Here is a 5,499-nt window from a genome sequence, read left to right as displayed (position 1 = left end):
GAGTGTCGGACGCTTTAAGAAAATTTTAGTGTAAAAGTTAAATTTGATTGTATCATTTGATGTCTCTATTATCGTATTATTTTATTGTAGTCTACAGGTGGTAGATGAATGTTGATCGGCTTTGATAATTATTTTCGGTAAAGGTTAGGTTTAATTAAATAAAATTCTCCATTTTTACATATTCAAAATATGTTGAATTTAATTATTGTATTCATCTTTATTATGTAAAATAAATTCTATTTAGTGTAATGTTTGAACTCATTAAGTGAGGTACACGCGCGAGGCGCGTACACCTAAACTATTTTAATAAGAAATGTGAATCAATGGGTATTGAATTTAAACCATATGACAGTAATATGATGCTACATTGGTTAAATTTGTTGGATAGTTGTGCTCTTGGATGTGATTATTGCAATTTTGAATCTATTGTTCCTGATACAGAGCACTTTTAGATGGCAATGAGATAGTATTTTACTATAGTTGACTGAATTTTATGCAGGATTGGTATGTAGATGATGAACTTCTCCATGGAAGAGTTTGCAAGTTATTCTTCATCAGCAGGTATTTTGTTCATCCTTTTACCTGTTTAGGTTTTTCCACATATTAGGATTCCATTATGATTGTTTTTCCTATTTTACTTTGTGTTGAATGGTATATTCTTACATACGCATATAGGTGCAATGCATAAATAAGATCTGAACTTAGGAATAGTCTGCTTTGTTGTAGCTGCGTGGATGTTGGCAGTGACTAATATTTCATCAAAAAAAGTTGCAAAGGGATCTCTTGACAGAGGTATGTCTTACATCTAGATGTTAACCAGTTTTGGCTGTCTCGTAGAAATATATATGCGTATGGAGTATCTGGAACTGAATAGTCATTAGGTTTAGAGTGGCAGAGCCCCTAGATGTGTTCTTTTCTTAAAGTACTATTCTTTAGTATTAGAATGGAAAAGGGCCTAAAATTCCCTTCAACTATGTAAAATGGTGCAAAAATACCCTTCATCTACCTATCGGGCCCGAAATGCCCTCCCCATCTACCTATTGGGTTTATTTTGCCCTTTCATTTAACGGTTCACTCTAATCCCACGTCACTAATGATGTGGCATATTTCTATTGGCCAACTAATATTTAATTAAATAATTAATTTCTCCTATAAAATCCCCACCCACCCCAACCTAATAACCCGCCCCACCTAAGCCCCAACCCATTTAACCGAAGAAAAAATAAAACCTCAATCATCCGCTTATCTCATCTCTTCTTTTTCATTGCCTTCTTAAAAAATTGACGGAAAATAATACTGCGAACAAACTAAGAACCATTTCAATTTCAATGAAGGCTGAAGTAAAACAAAACTGGGTGTTCATCATTATTAACAGAAGGAACCTAACAAAAGAAACCGAACCTAACAAAAGAAACCAAGGACCTTTCCACCGACATTCTTCCGTCTAGCTTACATGTATCCAAATTGTCGGGAAGGCAATGACCTTGCGGTCCATCCTTCAATCTCCCTAACTCAAACATCTAAGTGAGGACTAATATATAGGAAGTTTATGCATTTTCTTAGAAATTATGCGCAGGTAAAAGTGAAATCCATGTTGACGCAACTTCCAGTACTTTTAAGGAACATTTATTGACAAGATTTACATGTCAATGCTGCATTCTTATACAACCTAGTATCAACCCGGTTGAGCCAAACCATGAAGTGATGATGCTCGCATTGTAATGTCCTCCAAATCTCCTCAATTTTGCATTTGCTCCCTTAACAGATTGCTCTGTGGACCCTTCAGTGAACAAGTATAGTTTTGTTTCCCCAGGTGGAACATAATGTCCTCAAATAGTGATGGTAGCTCCTGTCCGTTTAGAAATAGGATCCAAAGTAGCCTTGAGTTTTTTGTTTTGGGATTAAATGAGTTGGGGATTATTAAGTGGGCGGGTCAAAATTTTAGAGGAAAAATTAATTATTTTAATTAAATAGTAGTTGGCCAATAAAAATATGCCACATCATTAATGAAGTGGGGTTAAGGTGAACCGTTAAATGAAAGGGCAGAAGAGGTCCAATAAGTAAATGAGAATAGTATTTCAGGCCCAATAGGTAGATGAAGGATATTTTTGCACTATTTTACATAGTTTAGTGGCATTTTAGGCCCTTTTTCGGTATTAGAATAAAATAATAGAGAGGAACTACTATAGAGAATTCATTTAGCCAACTCCAACTTGTTTGGGATCAAGACGTGGCAAGTGCCTCTATATCCTTAATTAGAGGTGCCAACTTCAAGGAATCCCATGAATATAGAGTTGATTACCTTTGTTAGGGAGTTCTTTGTCCCTCAATATGAAACTTTTTAGCGCGAATTCAAATTTACTCGAACTCCGATAGGGGTTGAAACCAAAAAAAATATGTATTCGGGTGATTGACCCATAATGCATAAATTGAGTTCATGGCTAGGGCTTGCCAGGAACCTTAGTTTTACATTCTGGTAGTAGCAGTGTGCGTGGAATAGTAAGAAGGATGGTTGAAATAGAGAAGTGTTATTGGAGTATTATATGACAAGGGAAAATAAGTTATATAGAAGAATTATAAGGTCATCATGTAATATTAGAGTGAATGTTGGACTTTAGTAGCCCAACATTCACTCTAATATGCATTCATATGAGTTAGGTAAGACAAAAGTGACCACATTTTTCCAAAGGTACAAATAGCACATACCGAGGAGAAAATAAAAAGATCATTTGAGATAGTTTAATCATATCATGCTTTGACCTTTAGCATCCTGGTCCATGGGTGTGGAAACATGGTATGTGAAAGTGTTAAAAAGATACAAAATCGACCTAAACTCACATGTAAGGAAACTTCTCATTGACTCTCTTGACGTGTTACAACCAAAGGAGAATTTGATGTGTCAGATGCATTTATTATCTGGAAAAACTCAACCTATCTTTTTCTAAACACTTTTAAATATTTCTACACCGTATTTCATTTATTTTAGTCCTATTCGAGTTGTTTCCTTTAATGTAATTATACGGTCAATGTTGGTTCTTCCATCTACCACCGCATCTTTGTTTAAATGCAGGTACATCTTTAATTTTGATTGTTCTTTTATTTTTTTTCTATAGATCTGAATTTCAGCTGCTTCAATGTTGATTTTGTTTATTTCGTTTATTTGATCTTGATTAATAGTGGTGTGGTAAATAGTAGTTAGAGGTGACGATGACTAATAGTAAAATGATGTTGGTTAATAATAATGTTCGTGGTAGTAGTGAATGGTATCTAACAATTGTGGTTGATAGTGATAGTTACGATGACAATTAAAAGTTGTAGTTGATAATTGTAATAGCTAATTGTAATATTGAATAATCGGAATGTTTGACTATACATAGAAATGACTAATGATAATTATTTTGATTAGTGAATTATAGGTGTTGTGGTAAGATGTTTAGTGGTGATAATTGTACATCGTGACGACTTATTGTTATGATTAGGGTCGATATGGTTGTGGATAATGAATAATGACTTAGCTGGATGGAATTGGTCATATCTCAGATATTAACAAGAGCTTTATTTCTCATTTTTCTTCAGATATTGCTCTTTCACAAATTGAAAAATGACAAAGGGTCTTCTTTCATCAAGGCATGGGAAGATAGCCAAAAAAAGAAGCAAAGTGGACAAGAAGTAGGTATTTCAACTTTCTATGTGTGCGTGTATTGGTCATATATTAGATACTAACAAGAGCTTTATTTTTCATTTTTCTTCAGATATTGCTCTTTCACAGATTGAAAATGACAAAAGGTCTTCTTTCATTAAGGCATGGAAAATACCCAAAAAAAAGAAGTAAAGTGGACAAGAAGTAGGTATTTCAACTTTCTCTCTCTGTGTGTGTATTATATTCTATTCAGCCATTGCACAATTGCCCTATTTTTTGCTTGTGTATTAACTTAAGTAAAGATAGTTACCAATACTTCTTTTCACTATACTGGAGGTCTCATTGTTCTTAATTAAATTTTTAGAGGTCCCAGTTATTTTTATAGTAAGACACAAGGTATACTTTGTAGCTGCAAAACTCTTTCCAACTTGGTGCATCTTCACGTTTCATTTGATAACTTAATATGCTCACCTTCTCAAGACGTAAATTCTTTTAATTTGCCCTCATCTCTTTAGGTTGAAATATTAATACTTCCATTTAGATCATATATAATGTGAACAACCAATACATGAGTGTTTTTAACCTTGTTTTTATTATTGAATAGGGCTCAAAGAAGCTCTCTGAAGTTGTAACATGGGAGAAGACCCAAAGAACAAAGCTTGAAGTTAAACTGAAGAAAGTTGAGGTAACCATGCTCCGAATAGACGTGCATCTTCAATGATGCAATGATGTACAGGGAAAAATATCTCAATGTCTTACTGAACCACTCTGCACTTTTGGTTGCAGATCAAATTGCATCTCTCTTAATAGATCAATTGAAGAAACCTTTATCTCTAGCAACAGGGGTAACATGAAAACTTAGTATTGATTTTTGTTGTCTGGTGTTGCCCAAAATTTTGGTAAACGAGTCGTATGCAGAATTCCAAGTGGTCCAGTTTATGACAGGAATCAAAATATTTTTGAATTGTGTTGCCCAGGTTCTTTAAAAATATTGTTGAGGGTGTCCAAGAAATATATTTTTGAAGGATCTAACACGAGTGTGGCAATATTTTTGGAAGGCGTAATCAACATATCTTCTGACCATTTTGTTTTTTTGATATATAGATTGTTGGACTAGATCTCCTATCCATGTTGATATGCTGGTGGAAATTGCAGAATCAACTAGAGCACAAGAAAGCTGAATATGCAGAGAAGGAAAAAAATGAAGTAACATTAATTCGTAAGGAGGCAAACTAGGAGAGTCATGGTTGACACAAGACCAAGGCAAGAACTTTTGCAAACTATGAACGACGATTGCCATTTGCCAATCATACAATACCTATGTGTAAATTGTAGTGTTTAGCTCGCAAAAATCTTCCAATGTTGGGCCGGTGCTCGCATGGGCCATCACTACCTAGTTTTTATATTTTAGAAGTGAAAGTTTCAACATGTCAGCTTTTTGTTTTTAAATTCAATATTGAGGGTATTAAGGTCTTTAAAAAAAGTTCTAAGCTCAAATTGATAATTTATTGTGCTTTGTTTTTTTAACCTCATCAAAAGTTTTAATAAAAGCCCATTCTTTTCTTTTTAATTACCAACAATGTCAAGTATAAAATTTACCATAATGCCATCAAATGTGGCCTTGCATATATTTCCACACACGTGGACCTTATATCTTTCATTTATTTTTCATTTTTATTTATCTTTTTATTGTATAACATTGTTTCAAATATATTATATTTAAGTAAATTGATTAGTAAGATGATAATTTATTGCAAAAATTAATTAGTGATACAATTAAATAAATTTTATTCTTTATTTAATTTCATATCAAACATATAATTTACTTTATTTTTTATTTGTTACTATAATTTCACCTA

The 5,499-nt window shown here is 33.3% G+C and overlaps 1 long non-coding RNA gene across 1 annotated transcript; it reads left to right on the top strand.

Moving 5' to 3' along the window:
• Positions 1-378: 378 nt before the first annotated feature.
• LOC107847021 lies at positions 379-5,268 on the top strand. The gene is made up of 7 exons (XR_001667267.2): positions 379-561; positions 727-792; positions 3,577-3,669; positions 3,753-3,848; positions 4,245-4,325; positions 4,427-4,485; positions 4,745-5,268. It is a non-coding gene; the product is annotated as an uncharacterized LOC107847021 (long non-coding RNA).
• Positions 5,269-5,499: the final 231 nt, after the last annotated feature.

Source organism: Capsicum annuum, chromosome 11, assembly GCF_002878395.1.
Source record: "Capsicum annuum cultivar UCD-10X-F1 chromosome 11, UCD10Xv1.1, whole genome shotgun sequence".
NCBI lineage: Eukaryota > Viridiplantae > Streptophyta > Magnoliopsida > Solanales > Solanaceae > Capsicum > Capsicum annuum.
This window is presented reverse-complemented; position numbering and strand designations above follow the sequence as displayed.